The sequence below is a fragment of the Dermochelys coriacea genome, chromosome 3 (assembly GCF_009764565.3).
Source record: "Dermochelys coriacea isolate rDerCor1 chromosome 3, rDerCor1.pri.v4, whole genome shotgun sequence".
NCBI lineage: Eukaryota > Metazoa > Chordata > Testudines > Dermochelyidae > Dermochelys > Dermochelys coriacea.
The window spans coordinates 20,313,424-20,336,547 of NC_050070.1; the positions used below are offsets into that span (position 1 = coordinate 20,313,424).

Sequence of the window (23,124 nt, forward strand, 5' to 3'; positions counted from 1 at the left end):
CTCTGCAATGCAGTGACTATCTAAATAGATACAAAAAGGGGGAAGGAAGGGAAGATTCTTTTTCTTATTTCACAGATGGGGAACAGAGGCAAAGAAAAATTAAATGATTCATATGAAGGAAATGTATGTCCGAGCCAGAAGTGAACCCAAATCTTCTGAATTCCATTGCGAGGCCCTATGTAGGAGATCATCCTCCATCTCAGTCCTTATTCCAAATTTTTGGAAGCTTATCCTACTCTATTTTCAAACTTCTTGGTTTGTCCACCATGAGCCTGAAATACTAGGAAACATCTCCCTAATTTTTCAACTCACAATGAAACCCATAATGGCTTTCCTTATAGTGGAAATTGCATGATAAATTTCCTCTATGGTTGATGGCATTTTATCTAAGGAAATCTCTTAAGGATTTCCTTTAGCTTTGTTTTACATCTTCTCTTCAACAGTGCATTACTGGTATGTCTTAAAGTCCACTTTCCATCTAAATCAAAAGCACTTAAATTGCTGTTGTAATTTTTGTAATGCTAGGAGTATGAAATTCAAATCAGAGGGCTAGATCCACTGAAGCCAACGGAGTGATACAAGATATGAATTTGGCCCTGTGCCTATATGGAAAACATACATTAGGATAGTAAAACAATTGATGGAATTATGGGCTTATAAGGGGGAAAATGTGAAATTAAACAGCAATCAAAATCCATAGGTTTTGAAAATTAGCTGAATAAACTGCATACATGTATAGCACTGCCTAAGAAAGCACTTAAAAAGAATCAGTGCTGAAGTCTGATTACATTATCCCTGAAAATGCAGAGGTAATGCAACTACATCCTTGCACACAATATGCTATTTATGTATCTGATTCAACTTGTCTAGACCATTCAGTAAACTCTAGAGACTAAGCCGCAGTCATTCTTTCATTGAATGCAGTTAATGTACATTAATTACAATAAAGGGCATTGGAGTAGAATTTTATGATTGCATTCAGTGGTGCATTTTGGAGCAGAACAACATATCTTAATTTTAAGATCACCAGATATCAGTTGCATCTTTTTTTTTTTCTTTTTAAGGTTCAGCTGTGAGCTCATTCGTTCAGTAGCTGATTAACTTGTGAGATTCATAGCAAATCCTAATTTCTACCATGGAGTTCTCAAATTCAACTCATTTTGGTCTCAAATTATAATTTTTCAGACACGCTACAATGCACTGGGCACCTTATAAACAAGAGAAACCAAAGCTATCTTGAAGAAGAGCTATCTTGATGTGATATGACGGGAGAGGGTCATAAACAAAAATGGACAAATAACTATGAGATCACTTATTCAGTAAGGCCCTGATCATACAAGCACTTATGCACATGCTTAACTTAAAGTATGTGAGTAGTCCCAGTGGAGTAAATAGGATTATTTTCATGCTTAAGGTTAAGCATGGGCGTAAGTGTTTGCAAGATCTAATCAAATGGACTAGTCACATGATTAAAGTTAAGTGCATGCCCAAGTGTTTGGATGAGCAGGGCCTTATGGTTCAGTTGCCTTTCTCAACCTTTCCTTCTTATAGACTTGCAGTATAAGTAAGTTTTGAGGCGGGATTTGAATGTAGCAAGGAAGTGGCTTAGACAATAGACTCAGCAGCAGTGTTCCAAACCCAAAGAGTTGCATGGAAGAAGGTACAGATATACCTGTGAGAGATTGCGATGAGGCAGTGATTACTGATGGCACAGAGACGTTGTATGATATGAGAACTAAGAATTCAAAACCTAGGTTTTGAATCGCTAGGGGGAAAAATGAGTTAAACTAAATATTAACAAACACGCTCACTGGATAAGGGGCAAGCAGGTGACAGGATTTCACTGGTAGTCTCTGGTGGTTTATATGAGGTAGTAATTTTCACTGTGAACTAACCTTTGCCATGTCAGGATCTCAGTGTCAGTTTCATCAGTGTGTCTTGCTATCACTACTATTTTCCTCAGCAGCAGTAGCACTAGCCCTGCTATTAGCCACTGCTGGGCTTTCCCTCTGAAGTGCCTGATGTCTCATTGCTTGGCAGGTTACAGAAGAGTGAGGTATTAATAATAAAGCTAAAACAAGGTAAAATACATTGTCAGCAGAGTACAGGTGGGCTAGTTGGCCAAAGCCATATTTGTCCATTTAGACGAGAGAAGGATCCAACCAGTAACACTGGGCCTGAAGCTTACTAAACTCTGGATTCACATGCTAATCTGAGTTTTGCAATTGGAGCCCATCTCTCATTTTAACCTGTTAATTCACATAATAAATAGAGTCCTCCCAACTCCTTCTATGTCTCTCTTCTCTGCAGCACCTACCACCCTTGCTATATACAGTACTCCTTTTCAGGATCCCAGACAAAGAGGCTCAAACTATTCAAGCCCGTCTGCTAAACCAACCATTATGAACTCAATTCTGCCCATCAGTTACACAAATACAATTCCCATTGAAATTTCTGTGAGAGTTCAGATGAAGAATTAGATCCTATTAATTATTGTTATTGTTATTATTATTATTAAAGTAACATCAAGGACACAATCAATATTATGGCCCTTTATGCACTAGTCATCACACGTAGTAAAAGACAATCCCTGCCCCCAAGCAGCTTAAAATATAAATAAATAAGACTAGCAAAGGAAATATTATCATCCCCATTTTACATATGGAGCACTGAAACAGAGAGAAATTAAGTGACTTACTCAAGCTCATACAGACAAGACCTATCTTCTCCTCTGATTCATGCATAACCAGGATCTGTAGTTTATTTTGGAGTTCACAGGCCAACAGAGACATCATTTTCCAACGTTTTAAAGAGCAGGGGGGGAAAAAAGCTTAAAAAAAGGAAAACAAGCACATTTTTGTCCTGTGGGTTGTATGTAGGCCACAATTTTTTTATAAAAACAACAACGAGTCCGGTGGCACCTTAAAGACTAACAGATTTATTTGGGCATAAGCTTTTCTGGGTAAAAAAACCTACTTCTTCAGATGCATGGAGTGAAAATTACAGATGCAGGCATTATTATACTGACACATGAAGAGAAGGGAGTTACCTCACAAGTGGAGAACCAGTGTTGACAGTGGAGGCCCAATACAATCAGGGTGGATGTAGTTCATTCCCAATAATTGATGAGGTGTCAATTCCAGCACAGGACCAGGTTTTTTATAATAATTAAGAGGAGAAGAAATATAAACATGTTTGTGCGTCCTTTTCCTGGAATTCAGGAGATCTGATTTCTGTTGCTCATTCTGACACTGGTTCCCTGAGCATGTCTATTAATATTTCAGTGTATCTGTTGCCCTATCTGTAAATGGTGACACTTATTTTTCCATATCTTACAGGATCCCTAATGTACGTAAAGCCCTTTGAAATCCTTGAATGGAAGGTGCTATATAAGTGGACAATATTCTATTATACTAAATCTATTACTATTTTATCTTCCTAAATGATGCTACTGTGCAGAATATGGTAATATACATTAAAGTGCCATACATTATCCTATACAAAAATACATCATATAAAAGTATAGAAAAGGAAAGGTATAACCAAACCAAGTAGCATCACAGAAGACGAAAAAATACTTACCTACCCCACCATCATTCAGATTGATAATTCTCTGAGAGATCTTCAAAGAGACCCTCTCTGCAGCCTATTGAATTCAAGAGACCATTGTTTGTCTATTTAAAAATCCTTTGGTTCATCATAATCAACACAATATATTTGGAATCATAAGAATAGTCCAAAGCTTTACTAGATGAAGCATATCAGCTTATTCTCCAATTTTAGACAATTCTATTTTATGGATATCACAATTCCAACAGGGAATTGCCCAAGAGCAATGGAGTTGCCCAAGAGCAGCTAGCTGGAAAATAGCATAGCACTATCCTGAAGAAAAGACTAAATGATGACAAAACATGGCCCTTATCAAATAACTCACCACAAAATAAAAAGATGTACTAAGTGACATGATTCACCAAGGAAGCACTCAGACCCTAAGGTGATGGGGGCTATATAAGTAACTAAATAAGTAAGTTCATAGAGAAATAAATAGCCTCTGATATACTCCAGAACATGAAACATTTTTTCATCACGTAAAAGCAGATCTTTTCCTTATGCATAGCCTCAAGAAGTGAGTAAACATGACAGATAGGGCCTGATCTCTCACTCTCTACTGAAATCCCCAGACTTGCAAATTTCCTGCTCTAGTGTTATTCTGCAAAATGTTGAATTAGCATTTCAAAGGATATATTGTCTTTGATAATAAACAGCTTTCAGATTCTCCATCTCTGTGTTCATTGCCTCAGATCCTTATTTATAGATTGTCAAGTCTCCTGGCATGTAAAGGCTTCAACTTTTACAAGTCTAGGAGACAAAGAATCCAGCTGGTCTTCTGCACTTCTAATACCATGAATGAAATAAAATCATTATAGCTCTCCCAAGGGAAATCGCTCCTTGCCAGAACAGGGTTCTTTAAATGAGGAAGTGGGGATTGGCGAACAGTAGATGAGAGAGAACTCCCAGATATATTTCCCCCATACTGCCAAATACTGTTTTAAAAGTTAGGCTACACCTACACTACAGCACTTACAGAGGTATAGCTGCACTACTGTAGCACTTATGGTGGAAAGGCTATAGGCCAATTAGAGAGAACTCTCCCATCAGTTTAATAACTCCTGCCTCCGTGAAGCTCTCCTGCTGACATAGTGCTATCTACACTGGCACTTAGGTCAGTATAACATACGTCGCTCAGGATGCAGATTATTTACATCCCTAAGTGACGTAGGTTATGCCAAAGTAACCTCTAGTGTAGAAAAGGTCTTAGTCTGTTATTTTGCAGAAGTTGCTGTTTCTTATAGCCCATGAAAAAAAAACAAATATAAAACAATTACTTACGGGGGAGGAGAAATAGTCTAGAAAAGCATTGAACTAAAGAGCACATGGGCCTGAACCAAACCACATCAAGTCAATGGAAGGACTCCTGTTGGTTTTAACAAGCCTGGGATCAGGCCCTGACAGCATAAATTACTTGCAAGGGTTTGAAGTCAACCCTTCACAGAACAAACAGCCAACATGGAATAATTCAGAATACTAGCACCCAACCCTTCAACCAAACTATCCAGGACATTTACATTTTTTAATTACCAGCTAAAGGTACAGCAGGAAAACAACTCAAAGCAGCAACAGCTTCAAAAGGCGAGTCTGAGAACTTAAATTTATAACGCTACTAGGCACTAAAAACCATGGACTTAACAGGGACTCTGGTTTCATGGCTCATTACAACAATTCATAACAGACACCTGCCTGCTAACCCTTGGTGGCTCACTTCAAACCCCTTTTGCACAACAATCTAACCCTTATTGCAGTCAATTTCAAGCGGCCTCCTACAATGTGTTTGACTGTTAAGCACACAGGGTATCCCAGTGTTTCTCAACCTTTTTGATACCAGGGACCAGCTTGCTGCCCTCCTAAACTGTGTCAGAGATATCTCAGGGACTGGCAAGGAGGCTGCCATGGATTGGCACTGGGCCATGGACCAGTTATTGAGAAACACTGGTATCCCAAATTTGTTTGCAGTATTGTTGTAGCCCCGTTGGCCCCAGTAGATGAGAGAGAAAAGGTGTGTGAGGTAATATCTTTTATTGGACCAACTTGTCTGTCCCAACTTGTATTTAGCTCAAACATTCAGATTTCCTTTCCTTCCCCACATGTAACGATGAGCTCTAGGTAGATCAAAAGCTTGGTACTTTCAGCCAACAGAAGTTGGTCCTATAAAAGGTATTATCTCACCTTGTCTCTCATATCCTGGGATCAACACACCGACAACACCACCACAAACAAGTGTCAGCTTTGTCAATCAAGGAAAGCTGATCCAGCCCACGAATATGTGTCATCGCAAACAGGATTTATTCTCTGACCTTCAGCTCTCTCCTCTGCTGTGACAAACAAGTTTAATTTGCCACTCAGAGAAATCAGTTTATTTCCAGCAAAAGAAAAAAATAGCTTCTTGCTTCCTAGGGAAAAAAATATTTTGTACCCAGCTGGAGGAAATGCCATAATTTGCTAGTTTCACTTTACAGGAATACTTTCTGTTCAGTTCCAGATAGAACTTCCTTTGACACAGGTAAAATCTGCACGTCATTAAAGTTTAAACTGGAATTCTATCCTTAGGTTACGCATCATCTACTATGTGATGATTCTTCATAACAAGAATTAAAGAAGTAGAACTGGTAAAAAAGTAACAAAAATGGATTCATGACGGTTTTTAAAAAAAAAAATAAAATCACTATTTGCTTTGCTAGGATTTTGCAGTGTCATGTTATTTGTTATTCATGAGTATTCAGATGAGAGCTAGGTATCTGAGAAAATGTCACCCAAAACTGTGAATTTTATGGTAAATTAATAGTTGTCTCAAAATTTCTATTGAAAATCATTATTTGCTATCCTCTATTCATTATTGTCCAGTATACGAAGCATCAGAGTAAATTTTTTCAAAAAGCACCTAGAGATTCAGGAGCCAGAGTCCCATTTGTAGAAGTGAATTAAGCACTTAAAAACTTAGGTCCTATTGACATTCAATGAAATTTTTGGCTCTCATATGCCAACTTCCCTTCTGAAAATTTGAATTAGGAATTTTTGAAAATTTTATTCTTGCTCACTGGCAATTGTAAACTATGGTGCACACTATGGACAATGATGTGTTTTCAAAGGACTTCAGTAGTTTTCTCATCCTCCCCATCTTTCCCTTTAGTGTCTCCTTGTTATTGACTTCATTCTCACTCACAGAATTGTTCTATGGCAACAGATGCTTGTTTGTGTTAATGTCAGTGCTTGTTAACGTTAATAAGGGTAAGCGTCTCTATGTTCCCCATGGAAAAGCAAGTTTATTTGCCATTCTCTGCAAAACACTCAAGAGCAGGGATTGATGGGTAGGGAGCTTAAACGAACCACAGCATGTTATGATAGCACTAGTCACAAATCCTTCCTCATCTGTCATTTGAGTAGTAGCTGTGTGAACACATGATAAAACAAAGGTGTCAAAATTAACTTCTTATCATCTGTGTCCCCCAACCTCTGTAGATCCCTGGTCTAAGTGGCACCACATCAGACAAACCCCTCAATTATTGCCCAAAGGGGACTTTTAACTTCATTACCTGCTCATCCAGTCCAATGTTGATACTAAAGTAATGGACGTCATGGAAACACCTCAGACAGACAGAGGTGTGACCTTGCCTGTCAGAAATCAGTGTCTACAATCTCCACCGGTTTTGGGTTTGATATGTATCATATGTTGCATCTTGTACTTTCACTGGCTGACAAACTATATTCCCTAACACACTTATTGCTCAACTCTGAATACAGCCCAGTGCTATTGTATCTTAGATGTGTCAGGAGGGGGTAGTATTTGTACATGCCATATTGCAAGCAACACTTTGCTTGTCAAAGACAATGCTCATACCATAGGATATCTCTCTTCATCTTTTTTGGCCTGAAGCCCAGGAGCTCACCACAATCTCCCGAGTCACATAACTGAAATTCCATTAGAATTTCCATGACCATCAAAAGCTTCCAAAATACAGAACATACACTCATTGATCTTTCAATGTTACTGAACCCCAAAACCTATCATGCTTGTATCTCATGTACTATATTTAAGGAAAGGGAAATGCAATTCAGTAAATTATCCACTTCAATTTATTCTACTTTCAGTCATTTCTGAAGACAAAGGAGGGATCTCTTTTCTTCTGTTTGTTTTAAATCCATTACTAAGATGCCAACCATATACTTAGCTTTAGCTTGGGCTCTGCTGTAAAAATCTGCAAGAAGGCTCCTCAGATAGGAGTTATAATGAGCATAGCTGTCACAAATAAAAGTAATCTCTAACTCCTAAGACAAACGCTGTTTATTGTGCAGCTGGTGACAAGCAGCAAGAGAGCTAATTCCTGAAAACTGAGACTTTAGTTTCTAACATTAGTGAACCTAACATTTTACTCTTGCTTTTAACATTTATCTAATCAGAACACTCCAAAAAAAAAAAAAAAAAGGGGATTATCATTAAGCCAGGAAACAACAGACTGGAATGTGTAGACAGTTGGAAGCTAACTAAGGAAAGCTGGAGCATATCACCCTGGCATTTACATGACTTATAAGAATATTAATGCTGAGGAATATTTTCAACACTCCACAATTACCAGTGATTGTTTTATCTTTGAATTAATACCAGCAAATGCTGGAGACATCAGGGTTGTAGCAATCTGAAATTTGTACACACCCACTAATCTATGATCCTCAACCCACAATATGTTTAAGCCAAGATGCGCAGGTGTGGGTGGCTAACGTTAGACACCTATGACCATATTCAGGTACTTCAACAAGCTTCAGTCTGATTTTCAGAGATCCTGAACATGTAAAAGTCCTATTAAAACCATCTAGGACCAGGCTACTTGATTCAGGTGTCTGGACATAGATTTATGAGTCTAACTTTAGGCACCCAAATTTGAAAATTTAATTTTCCTGCAGAAGGTTGGTTATTGTGTTCTATATGGGGCCCAATCCAGGTAGGTGCTGAGCAGTTTCTGATCAGTGCTTAGTATTCTCAAGTTACATTGACTTTAATGAGAATTGTAGATGCCCAGGACCTTGCAGGATCAGGCCCATGATCAGCGTTCCCGTTAAATTTCAACATTATTTAAAAAAACCAACAACAACAAAAAACCCTTGTCACTTGCCAGGACCATAAGAAAAGTCACTACAAACCTTCCCCTGTCCCTTTGGCCCTAGAAATTAAGGGCAAGCTTCACTCACCTGAATAATCGCTTACTAATAGCAGCCATCTTAATGAAATTAAACTCTGTTGCACTAGCGGGAGGGAAAATGGGACCCAGCCAGGGCCACGCCTTCCTCTGAGCACCCCTGGACCCAGAATTGTATGGGGGAAATCCATAAGGGCCCAGATCTTGTCTCCCTTCTATCCCACCATGAGGGCTTGGGGGAAAGCTGCAAAGAGGATCCATCCAGAGACTCCAGCCAGTAGAGGCAGAAGCAGCCAAGCAGAGACCTTTGGTCCTTCAGAAAACTTTCTACAGTTTTGACTGGACTTTCTGTGCCCTTTGCTAATTGGCTGTGTGTCCCTCTCCTCTCCGTTCCCTTTACCAGATCCCCTCCAAATTAAACCCACAAGGAAAATAAAATAAAAACTTACATGGCATTTGCTGCCATCACATTGTTCACTCAGCTGGTATTATACCTTTCCCCCCCCCAGCCAATGAGTATCTTGTCTATTTACATTGTAAGATCTTTTCGACAGGGACTGTCCTTTTTTGTGTGTGTTCATACAGCACCTAGTACAATGAGGTCCTGTCCATGACTAATGCTCCTAAGTGCTATACTACTATCAGTAATAACTTTCTTCATTGTGTTATTCCCATCACATGGATCCACTCTACAAGGCCTCTCCTTCCAAAGTGTTCTCTGCCAATGCCGTATCCTCTGTCACACTACATGCCAACATGTCTTCCTTTATGACTTACCACCACCACTTCCTGTGTTGGCCTCTCTGTCTTTTTCCTTCTACCTTGATCTGTTGGACTCTCTTACCCACACAGTTGCCAGGGCTGCACTTTAAATGACAAAATCGTCTGAGCCTGCACTCCCTCTTTTTTGGGGGGGGCATATGGGTGTTACTTCGAGCATGCCTCTAATATACACTTTCCTCATGTGGTCTTTCTTGCTTACACCACTCATCTATTTCAACATTCACATTTCTGTGGAACAGATCATTTGTTCATGTTTCTTCTTTGTTCCCCAACACTCAGTACTACACTTTAAAAGTGGCTGGACCACCATTTATTAGACTTTCTCTTTTAACTTTACTGGTATCTTCCTGTCATACTACACTATTTATCCCTCTTCCTTTATGCTAGGTATATATTATCCAAGCTCTGATTTCTATTCTCCATTTCTTCAGACTCTGGAACCCAGATACTTAAAATTTTGCATTTTCAGTATTGTGTCCCCATCTAGTTTCAAAGATCATTCTTTAATGGCCACATTAGTGAAATTTCATACCATATACTCTGCTTTTCCTCTGTTTATTTTAAGCCCATGTCTCTCTAACACATCTCTCCACTTATCAAGATCCTCTTCTAGACTATTGTTTTCCTTGTTGCATAGAATCATATGGTCTGCAAACAACATTAATCATGGTGCCTCCTTCTGTCTGTTCCTCATGAGGGTATCCAGGATGAAGATAAACAGGATAGGGCTCAGTGCTGACCCCCGATACACCCCCACCTTTACTAATAGTTTGTTTCACCAGAAGATGTCCTTACTATTGACACTGCACCTACAATAATAATCATAATCATCATCATGCTGGTATACTGAAAGCTGTGTAAAAATTAAAAGCTATCACTTTAAATTGTAGGGGGTTTCCTGGTCCTGCTTGCAGGTTAAGGGCTCTGAAGGAAGTCATGTGAAATGGGTTCTCAGCAGGCAATGTGTAAGAAGCTAGTTGGGAGTAAGGCGGGTTGAGTTTTGCCTTGGGTAGCAGACTGCTATGTCTCCCTCTATATTTCGTAGTTGTGTGTTAGAGTTCTGTATTCTAAAAAATAATATTGTTTCATTGCAAACTTTCAGAAAGAGTATTTTGTGGGGGTTCTAATTCTCTCTGTGTCTGCAATGAAGAGCAGTAAATAAGTGCTACTCAACTTGAAGAAGGCTGGCACAATCAGATCTTGAAATGGTTTGCTTGCCAACAACCAAAGGAGACAAGATAATGGACTTTATGGACCAGGGGGGCAGATTTGGCATGACAAATTCTCCGTGCCTCTAGGGGAAATGCTAGTAGAATGGAATTTTGAGATTTACATTTTCAAAATTTCAGCTTTCTGAGTTCTTAAATGGATCTTTAAAGCAATCTCCCCTCTGTTTTTTCCACCAAATGCATCCGATGAAGTGAGCTGTAGCTCACGAAAGCTTATGCTCTAATAAATTTGTTAGTCTCTAAGGTGCCACAAGTACTCCTTTTCTTTTTAAAAGGGAGAATGTTTCATAATGGAATTGAGATAAATCCTAAGCAAACAGGTAACTGAAAATTAAATATTCATGCAATGACCACACTTTTTGTATTACTTGTTAGTATCATAACTATTAATAGCCTGAGGATAGAAAGGTATACATCAATTTTAAACATTAACCACCTGTGCCCTGGCCCATACAGTTGTGACTAGGTCTAAACAAAATGATTATAGTGTATATATTAAACAGGGAATATTTAAATATATGTCTGATTCCTCACTAGGAACACTGATGCAAGTGGACTAGAAAATTAAGCTTTTTATATTTGCTTCCCAGGGGAAGCTAGGTAAAATAGAATAATAAATTATTGTCAGTTAATTTTAGAACATAAAATTAATCTCTGAAAACAGAAAAGTCATGAACAATATTTCAGCTGTATTTCATGGTTCTATGGTTATTATCACTTGCTAACATTAAGGTCACAAAAGGAACATTTTTCATTTGTTGCCTAGAGTTTCTGTGACTTTGTGACTATTGTCAAGTGTAACCATTATAAGAACCACAGACGGGAAAAAAAAACTATTTTCAAGTGTAGTTTCTTTTGTTGCAATATGTGTAAAAAATTAAAATTAAAAGCCTCAGGCTGTTGAAAATGAAGCAGGTCAAAAACTCTGTGTGCGGTCCCTCTCGGGAGGAAAGCATAAACCAATGTGCCCCTGCAGCACCTCCTCCAGGAACTCCTATGCATCCTAGAACACAAATTGCTTGCGCGTTCCAAAGCGATCACGTTTCTCAGGAAATATATGATTGGGGGCGGTGCGGGGGAAGGAGACAGCAAAATAAGGTTAGGAACTTAGTAAAAGCAAGAAAGTGTAGAGGACTAAGTGGTTGGGGGGAAAGAATTGTATTCCTCTGTTCCCAAGTGGTAGCTTTTTCAACAGTGAGTGGCTGTTCTCAGGCCAACATCTAGAGTACAAGTGTCCACATCACAAAAACCACTATCACATTTATCATTAATCGGTCTATTTTTTTGGGGGGGGTAGTTTCAGCAAAGGCCAAGATCTGATTAAGCCTGTAAAAGCTATTCTCAGATCCCTATTGTCCAGAAAGATGTGAAGAGCCAGACAAGGGAAACCATCTGCAGTTCACAAGAAGTTTTTTTGGTCCAATAAAATCCACAAATTAACACTACATGTTCCTGAGAACTATCTGCAATGCTGGAGGCTTAGACCAACTCTAGGCTTATGTATCAGCTGAGGGTCTGTCAAGTTTAATGCTGGTGGAACATTATTAAAATTAAGTTGTTAAAACTGCAGAAAATATGTAGTGTTTGGACTTTCCTAAATGCTAGTGAACAGATGACAAATACTCATATGCTAATCTAAGACTATAACAGGGTTTAAAAGAGAACTGGATAAATTCATGGAGGTTAAGTCCATTAACGGCTATTAGCCAGGATGGGCAAGGAATGGTGTCCCTAGCCTCTGTTTGTCAGAGGGTGGAGATGGATGGCAGGAGAGAGATCACTTGTTCATTACCTGTTAGGTTCATTCCCTCTGGGGCACCTGGCATTGGCCACTGTCGGTAGACAGGATACTGGGCTGGATGGACCTTTGTTCTGACCTTGTATGGCCATTCTTATATATTTCTCATGTTAAGAGTAATGTCTGTATGTATGTTACATAACTCTCACGTGGCTTAGACAGACCCCATAACAAGATCCATTAATCATTGCTGAGGTTTGCCCACAGAAACAGCTAGGCTATGTCTATATTACAGCCTAGGTAGGCATAATTTATGTCACTCTGTGTGAATAAACCATCCCCCTGAGCGACATATGTTCCACCAACATAGCGCCCACTGCACCTTGTGGAGGCTTTCCCCACAGGAGAGAAAGGCTCTGGCTGCAGGGAGTTGGAGGAGCCTTTCCCTGTGAGAAAACAGATACTTTCCCCACTGCCTCCTCCTTGCCGGATCCTTTCCCTGCTATCAAATCTTTCACTGTGGCAGGGAAAGCTTCAGCACCAGGGAGGCAGTGGGACACTACGTTGCTAGAGATGGGGAGGCAATTCTCAGGCAACTAGAGAGCCATGTAGGGTATGTACTTGGATGCATCCCCACACCCTTTAGGTGAGTCTTTATGCTAATTTGCCTAAGCCATGCCTCATCATCTACTCTTCTATTTATACACATAGCGGGGGGGGGGAGGGGAAGAGAAGGGGCAGAGGGTGGCTACCTGACTCTGTACTCTAAATGCCAGTTATTACAAAAATTTTTTTTTTAAAAAAAAGCACAGTGTAGACACTGTGCCTGTGCTACAACAATTCTGGAGAAAGACAACTTCTGGTTGCTGGGGACTTTCAGTTCAGCTCCTTTCATGACCATTAGTATATTTTATAAATAAAAATCCTATAGACACTAAACCAAAGTTTCAGAGTAGCAGCCGTGTTAGTCTGTATTCGCAAAAAGAAAAGGAGTACTTGTGGCACCTTAGAGACTAACAAATTTATTAGATTTGTTAGTCTAAGGTGCCACAAGTACTCCTTTTCTTTAAACCAAAGTTGAGTACCAGCAAATGATTTATTCATGTTCCGTCTATTTTTAAGAGAAGCAAAAAATTCTTCAAATACTAGGGGTCCACATTTCAGCTTCTGATGTTGGAACATCAGAGAGAGAATAGGGTTATAACGAATGGCCAGCATGAGTTTGTCAAGAACAAATAATCCCAAACCAACCTAATTTCCTTCTTTGACTGATTACTGGCCTAGTGGATGGCAGGAGTGAGGAGAGGCAAGGAAGAGATGAAGATGTGATATATCTTGATTTTAGTAAGGCTTTTGACAGTCTCACATGGCATTCTCATAAGCAAAACTAGGGAAATTTGTTTTAGATGAAGCTTATATATAAAGTGGGTGCACAACTAGTTGGAAGACCATACTCTAAGAATACTTATCAATAGGGCTGTCATTAATCGCAGTTAACACACACGATTAACTCAAAAAAATTGCTGTTTTAATTGCACTGTTACACCATAGAACACCAGTTGAAGTTACATATTTTTGGTTTTTCTACATTTTCATGTATACTGATTTCAATTACAACACAGAGTACAAAGTGTACAGTGCTGACTATATTTATTACAAACTTTCACTGTAAAATTATAAAACATATGAGGTGAATTGAAAAATACAAGCAAATTTGTGATCTCTTTATTGTGAAAGGGCACTTACAAATGTGGATTTTTTTGGTTACACGCTGTGATGGTTTACCCCCCTCTGCTTTTGGACGCCAACTGATATACTTGGATACCACTGAGCCCACCCTCTTCCACTAGCCTGGGCTCCCTCATTCTGTTCTGCTGAGCCAGCCCACACACAGGTAGGGACATACCCAGATGCGAAAGACACGGACACTGAAATCAGCTCTGCATAGAAAGACTCAGCTATGGAATTGCCCAGCACTCAAATGCACACCTCCTCTGAAGTGTAAACCCAAAATTGTATTGTCTTGCACTACACAGAGAACTAGACAGCATAAACTCATTAAATTTAATCCCTCCCTCAATATGGAGGAAGATATGCACAGTTCTGCCCCCCCCCGTGATGGATTCCACAAACTGGGTTTTAAAGGGGGAAAAAAAAAAAAAAGAAGCTTATAAATGACGAGATATTTTCAGTGATCATACGAGAGCAAACAGATTGAAGCAGATTACCGAGCAAATAAAACAAACAATGCAAATGAAGTTTAATATACCGAAGAAGCTGGTTACAAATGGTAATTTCTCACCCTAAATGTTGCTGTAGGTTCTTGATTGCAGAGGTTCTTGAAGACAAGCTGCTCTTGCTTGCAGCTTAAAACTCTAGGTATTTTGTTTACGGCCCAGACACCTTTTCCAGCCAGGGCTCAGTCTTCCCCCCTCCTCCCCTTTGTCTTTGTTTCTTTAGATATTTCCAGCAGTCATCCTGGGTGGCAATTCAGTGAAGAATGAACCCAGATTAACTCACTTCCCTGCCTTAAAGGAGGCCCACCATATGTAAATCCTCTTCCTTTCCCATTCTGTCTATTAAATTACACATTGTGCCATGCACCATATATTTGACAGTCATGTCTTTATATGTATCAGTAGTATCAAAGCAGTAGCTTTGAAGTCATGAGTATTGGGTTATCAACAATAATATTTTACTCCTACATAGTGTCTTACATCTTCAAGTATCCCAGAGACCTTTATTACTATATAAATAGAGTACTAAATGCACACATCGCATTCTGGTACAATGGGAATTTTAATTTTTCACTGCAACGTTTATTAGGGTTGGAGGGGAAGTGTGAAAATAGCAAAAGTGTGTATTTAGTTTTGTCCATTTCCACTGTTCACAAGCCCAGACTGTATTATATAGCTTAATTAAAACTCAGTTTAGGGAAAACACAAATGAATGAATACATACATGTATAATGTGCTGGACTGGCAATAGGAATCAAGAAGTCCCAGTGTAAATAAAGCACTGTCAGCAGGTTGACATCCTTCAGTAGTTTCCTAGACCCCTTTGCAGTTAAGCAGAACAGAAATGAACATTTTGCCACACTTAGCAGAAAGAGGAAAAAAAATACGTGTAAAAAAGTAGCTGACCTAGAATCTTTGCTTTGGAAAAAGGTTTCCCTACCACCCAGGGAAAGTTTTAAAAATTGATATTTTTAATAAATAAAGCAGTATTCAAAATGATCTTCTCACACTCAAAAGCTCATATGTAGCTGTGGGTTCACAGCAGAGCCAAATTTTATCCAAAGTCCAAGATAGGTTTGTTAAGGTTCATCAAGATTTTTTTGTTTTTAAATAAATGTGGACTGAACTCTGAGTCTCTTGCAGGTGCCGAGGAGGATTATAGGTAGAATTTTGAAGAGGGCGGACAAAACAAAAAGCACAGATGTTTGATCTTTGCACAAAAGGGGGCAACATTTTTATCCATGTCAGATGGATTTTATTTTGAGATTTTAGGGGTTCAATTCAATCGAACCTAGAGTACCAAGGGGAAACAAGTTCTCAGGGTCTGAATTCTCCCAAACCAAAAAACAGAAACAGGTTTGTTCAAAACCCTTGGGAGCTGAAACCATCAAGATTTGCAGAGTGTTGGTGGCAATAGGCTAAATACCCCCACTTGTATCTCCCCCTTGAGGTTAATAAGAGATCGATTATAGGAGGCAAATGTTGAGGCTGCAGCTCCAAACATTTGAAATCTGGTGGAATTCTCCACTGCTGTTGGATGGTCGGATATCAAACAATGGCCAGGGTATTGGGCTTTGGTTTATATTTTCCTTTTTCCAACTACATCTGGCCAGGGGGTTGTGATTGTTCCCCCCCCCAATGCAGACCATGATATCATCCATGCTTCTGTCACCACCAGGTCAGCTTACTGAAATGTGTTCTACATGAGGCTAACCTGTAAATGCATACGGAAATAAGCTGTGAGAATTCAGAAGCCAGTTTTCAATCAGTGCATCTCACTGTGACCACAATTCTCTGGTGCTCCATGATCTCTGCTAGCTGCCTATTGTGTTGGTTTTAAACACAGAAAGACCTAAATAGGCGAGTAACTGCCTCAGTTGAGATGCCCAAGCTAAAACTTCCTTGTTTTACTATACAGGGAGCTGCTAGCAGGATATTCTCAGCAAGGGCCCATTAACTTGGAACCTGCTCCTTATTTCGGTCCAAGATAACTCGTCTTCTGCCCTTTTAAGACATGCTGCAAAGATCATCTATTCTCCCAACCTTTCACAGAATAGGGAGAATCATGAGGGTGGAGAGTTATGCTGTTTATTTGGTCATTGTTGGCAGAGAGGTTGTATGAAGTTGCTTGATTTGTGCATCATAAGAACTGCATTTTATGCATATTTCTCAATGACAGCTAGAATCAAAGAGGCTCTAAACTTTTCTATACACTGAAATAGGTAAATGCCCTATTAAAAGCAGGACTAATGTTGCCTGGGTTTAAGACATTTTTGGTCTCGGATCAAAGCAGCAATTTCTTTATGTGGGGATGAAAAAAGGAGGCTATGTCACATGGGGGCTGGAGTCAGTCAACTTATATTTAATGGGAAGGAAAAATTACTCAGAGGTGATTAAAAAACAGACATCTGGATAAATTGGATACAGCCAAACAAAAGTGGTCTGTGACATGCTGTAATTAAGGCAGACAGTTAATCATTTGAAAAGTAACTATTAATCATAACTTAGAGAATCTTCTTCCTTCCCTAGCCCATCTCTTGTAAGATGGGGGACTGCAAATGTTCCCCAACCCTACTGAGTGAATTTATCTTCTGAAAACTGTTTTGGAAAACAGAAAAGGAATGCTGCCCTGGACTGAAGGGGTTGACAAATGAGTCTGGTGGGTAACATCTCTATGCATACATCAGCAAGAGGTCATGAGGCTGACCAGGAAAACCATCAGAGAAGGGACTTGCTTTTGAGAGAAGCAAGATTTTCCTTTTTTCTCTGAACTAAGCTAAGGAATGCCTGCCCCACTAGGTTTTGTATTCAGATTATCTTCTGAATCAAGATAAGGTAGGTTATGCAAATAGGGTGACCAGATAGCAAGTGTAAAACATCTGGACTGGAGGGCAGGGGTAATAGGTGCCTATATAAGAAAAAGCCCCCAAAATGGGGACATCTGGTCACCCTATAGGCAAACCACTTTTGTTTTAAGACCATTTTCTCTAAATTGTACGGGCAATTGCATGCAGATGGCCTCAAAGAGGTCTGAACCCCTCAACCTATTGAGAAATGTACTAGAGCATCTGGTATCTAAACCCTCATTCACTTTTTCCATGAAACTCTGCTGCCAAGGGATGAGGTAAACTAAGGGGAAAAGCCTAAGACTAAGGAGGAAACATGAGTCGGCAAGGGTTCTAGCGACAGGCAGAATTCATTATTCTTCCTTATATGCAACATAGGCAGCAGTGAGGTTTCCTACCTTGAGTTGATGGGAAAGATTCTGTGGCTCTCCCACTAAATCCAAACTACCATAAACTTCCCCAAAACAAAGTTATTTTATTTAAGCCTTGTCTGTAAAACTAGGAATTGGTCCAACATGACTCTCTCTCTTCATAGATGGGTTTCAGAGTGTGCTGACTTCCACCCATTGTAGGCCTGAGACCTGATCAACCCCATATTAAACCAGCCTTGGGTGAAACTTGGAGTTCACCACTAAAATTGGAAAAAGGAATATTTGCTACTGATAAAGCACCCCTAGCTCAGGAATGTTCCTCATGAGTTATAACCACCAAGGTTGTAAAGACACTGGGAAATTAGGGAGGATACAGAAAGACTCAACAAATGATAAAATAAGCTCTGACCAGCATTTTATGCTGACCATCTGCACAAATAGAGAAGGTCAGTATTAAGTTACAATTTGGGCATGAAAGATAAAACGTAAAGAACTTGGGAAGGAAGGGAAGACACATAGGTGCTAGTGAGTAATTGGTTAAAATGTTTGTTATTTAGGAGTGAGAGATAATGTTCAGTAAAGCATTCAGTAAATTTGAAGAAGGGAGCTAGTTTTACCTATATAAGTAAATGAAAAACAGTGCTCTTTGGGAACCATGTCCGGACCGCAGTTCAACATCAAGCTGCTGGAACTCTGACCCCTCTGCACAACCATGACATGCAGAGGCATCGCCGGGAACCCCCAGATGTGTGGATCCTGACTGGCCATCAGGTGAAATCTATTTGTATATTGGCAGTGGTGAGCATGAGAGATTTGCTGGTATACGTGTTCTGTGTGTGTTGCTAATAAATAGATGTTTAGAGCATAACTGTGTAAGGCTCTTTCACTCTTTCATTGCTCTGCTAATGGGGTGCGCAAATCGGAAGTCAAAACTCAGCTTGACCATGAAACTACTGTTCTAGTTTTAGACTCTCTACTATACTACTGGGGGGGGGAGGGGAGGGATTGAAAACTGCATTTCTAATATTGAATTTATTTTCCTTAAGTCAGCATCAACGTTTCAGAAAGTATTTCTCACAAAATGCATCTTAGATCATATTTACAAATTTACCTTGCACAGGCTACTACAAAGCAATTGTACGTTCCACTTGCTTCATATAAACTAGTAGCATGTAAAAACCATTCTGATCACCTCCCTTCTCCTTCCCCACGAGTCTCAAGATTAAAATATCAACTTTCCTCAGATGATGTTCTTTAAAAATAGCAGAGAGTTTAATTCACATCAGTGTGATATATCCATTAAGCCACAAACAATTAAAATGGAATTTTGCTCCATGTAATGAGGACGGTGAGCCTATAAACCTCTTACTGTCCTGGTTCTCAGTTCTTTTATGGCATTCTGGTGGTATAAAGAGGGAAGAACCAATCCTCTGAGAATATCTCCCACCCTCTGTAGAGCCTTTATGACAGCTTGGCTTGCCAGAGGTATGGTTGAGTGCAGAACAAGGAGTAATGGTCTCAAGTTGCAGTGGGGAGGTTTAGGTTGGATATTAGGAAAAACTTTTTCACTAGGAGGGTGGTGAAGCCCTGGGATGGGTTACCTAGGGAGGTGGTGGAATCTCCTTCCTTAGGAGTTAAGGTCAGGCTTGACAAAGCCCTGCTGGGATGATTTAGTTGTGGATTGACTTTGAGCAGGGGGGTGGACTAGATGACCTCCGGAGGTCCTTTCCAACCCTGACAGTGCAATAATAGAATCATAGATGTCAGCTATTTTCTGTTTTCCCAAGGTCCAAACAGGGGACAGGAAGCAGAGCATAAGACAGAGTAGCCCTGAAGCTGTATATAACTCTCTGGGCAGGGATACTCATTGTAAAGCTCAAAATGGTTATTTTCAATTAATTTCTATAGGACATTTCCACAGGGGTTATGCTATACAACTTTTTAAAAATAATTTTTAATCATTTGCATCATTTAATTTTTCACATTACTCAGTTTGGTACATGAAACTATATTGTAGAGTTTCGTTTTTGTTCAGTGTCACTTCCTGATTCTCATGTAATAACACAGTGCTGTGTCTGGAAAAACAATGAGGCGTCCTTGTGGCACGTTACAAACTAAAATTTATTTGGGCATAAGCTGGGGCTAAATTTGTTAGTCTCTAAAGTGCTACAAGGACTCCAACAAATTTAGCCCCAGCTTATGCCCAAATAAATTTTAGTTTGTAACGTGCCACAAGGACTCCTCATTGTTTTTGCTGATACAGACTAACACAGCTACCACTCTGAAACTTGTCACCATGCCTGGGTTTCCACCACTCCACAACACTGACTATTTTCTCTTTAAAAAAAAGTTAAAATTCATAAAACATTTCTATTCCTATTAGGTTTTATGAAGCCTCATTTTAAATAATTAAAAAAAATGACAACCCCATATTTAGATCTCAAATGACTTATTGCTGTTCTCTGTAGCAGCTTTGAAAAAGACATTAGGAAATAGCAATTAGAAACAGCAGGATGTCACCCCAGGTAAGAACTTTGTCTGATCAGGTTAACATGATCTTGATACACTCCCTCTTTTCCCCAATACTTTCTAGAGTCTTCCAAAGAGGTCAAGAATAAAGGTGTTAAAAACAATATCTTTGTCACCGTCCATAAAGAAATCTAACAGCTGAAAAGGATGCATCTTATCAGAGCATGTTAGCCTGGAAAATAATAAAAGAACGAACATGGCAAAAGGGGGAAAAAGAATTCCTTGGCAATAGCAGCATCTCTCAGCTCACAACTTCAAAAACCTCTAGAACATGAAAACCCTACAGAAGATGAATTCTCATAGTGCTCACAGGCAACACAGAGGACTCATCTTCCTTGTGAAAGGAGACGTGCCTTTATGAACACTCTGCTGCCCGAGTAGCAGAAACATGGGAATTCCATACACTGCCATTAGAACTCACCTGGGATGCATCTCGAAACCAGTCTTCTCCTTGTCTACATCACACTTGGTTTGTTGATAGACAGCCTCAGATATCCATCTAGACTGCTATATAATGTGAAAGAACTGAAAATATAAAGAATGCCCCCTCCGCTCCTAAAAAACCCTAGTCTGTCAAGAAATCTTATTACCCAGCTAGCTACCTATTTATATAGTTCACATCATCACACTGTCTGAGCACCTCACAATCATGAATTTAATTTATCCTGCAAGATATCTGTGAGGGAGGTACTATTGCCATTGTACAAAACTCTGCTTGCTTTTAGAATTCTTCTGTATCCCAATTATACCTTACATGGGTTCTTATGCTAGGCTTCAAGACCCTGACCCTCTAACTCCAGACAAAGTGGCCAGACTGTCACATCCATATGGAACCAGCTGAAGGATTAGCATGCAGTTTGGAACAAATCCCAAAACTGGGAAAGTTTTGCCTGGCCTCAGATTTCATAACAAAAATTGTGTACAGCACAAGTGTTCTGCTTTTATTTGTATCCTTATTACTGAGGCAAAGTACAAGGGAGCAAAAATAGTTAATTAAAATAAATCTGAGGAAACAAAAGTTACATAAACTCTATTTTACTCTATTATAGTTCAGAAAAAACAACAGCTGTCATAGCTCAACATGTATTCCATACATAAGACAGGGCATTACCATCTTGAAGAGAAAAAAAATCCACTATATTTCTTTGCATTGCTAACCCCTAGATATTCCCCCCCCCCCCCCAAGAAAATAGGGCAATCTCATTTAAACCCTGAGGTCTGTGGGGGAGAAAAATCATTGTGTTTTAATTTTAGCGTTGCCAGCACTTGTGATACTTGGTGTTTTTCTGGGACCCATTTGAGGCCACGAGTGTAACCTGGTGGGTTTGGCCACCAGCTCAGGTGGAGGGAGAGAAACAATGAGCTATTTTAGCCTTCCAGGCAGACACTTTTATTCTCTTACATAAATGGAGAAAAAAATAGAAAAGAAACAAAAAAGTGATCATCCTGACCTGGATTGATACTGCAGTGTCCTCTATCCACCAGTAGCTCAAGGTCTTAGACCTCCTTTAGCCTCAGGAGGCTCACAGATCCAGCCAGATCCCATTACAGCCTCCTACAACTGTCTCCCCTACTCTCTACTATAGAGCTTGGGTCTTTACTTATATCTTCCAGCTGGGAATCAGAGCAATCATTAGTTGCTGCTTACCCAGATCCTCTTATTCCCAACACCTGCCTACTGGACTTCTCTTTAGACAGGGCTTTCTGCTCCCTGGCTCTGCAGGCCCTTAAAAGAACAGACTGCCCTGCTACAATGAGAATGTCACATTTATTTAAAAGAAAATGTACGCCTCTAGTCTTTGCGATTGAGAATAAAATCAGGAAAACTTGAACCCCAACAGCTCAAGCTGCAAGCAAATAAAAAGAACCCCACATTTATTGTTTTCAAAAGCTCATGATTTTTAAGCCAGTTGCCCAGACCTTGTCACACCGAGAGCTTTGTTGCCAGTTTGACAGGGGTCTGAAGTGTAGCAATTTTACATATAAACTGACATTCGTATCACCTCTGATATTTGGTTGCACTTGTATCTTCCACAATACACTAACAGTAATATGCTTATCTAGTAATCAAAACCTGCAGCTGACCAGCTCTGTCTTCACCCTGCAAAGAGAGAGCAGGGAAAGGACATGTTTTAGGACTTCACTGGCCACATTCAATCATAGTGATAGGCAATCAGAGGCAGGTAAATAAGCAATGCACAATATGCCTCAGCTGCTACCTTTCTTTTAAACTACAGTGAATGGCTGATTGGAAATAACTAGGAGGTGATCATGGAGGTTAACACCTGCCTGAACCACAAACAGCTTGCATTTGTCTAAGTCATTTTAAGACAGTCCAATTCTAAAAGTAGGCTGTGTGTGCTTAGATGCCACATCCCATCCCCACTTATTTGTACGCCCTAGTTCATAACACATACTCTGTCCAGCCACTGCCTTTGCAAATCCTACATTCTTGTGCCCTAGAATAAGTGTTAATATGAGCATTTGCATGTATACAAGCTTTTGGAACTTTAGGCTTGATTAAGTTATCACACCATAGAAGTTTCATGATACCTTCCTCATCATGAGGCCATTCTATGGCTTATATAATGCAGGAGGTCAGACTAGATGTTTATAATGGTTTTTTCAGGCCTTAAACATCTAT

At 39.7% G+C, this 23,124-nt stretch overlaps 1 long non-coding RNA gene across 1 annotated transcript in view; it reads right to left on the reverse strand.

Moving 5' to 3' along the window:
* The window catches only part of LOC119853772, a 104,865-nt gene extending 82,370 nt beyond the window's left edge, over positions 1 to 22,495 (reverse strand). The window contains exon 1 of the long non-coding RNA XR_005292210.2: positions 21,932 to 22,495. This is a non-coding gene — a long non-coding RNA (uncharacterized LOC119853772). The remainder of the gene's footprint in view (positions 1 to 21,931) is intronic.
* Between the last annotated feature and the right edge of the window lie 629 nt (positions 22,496 to 23,124).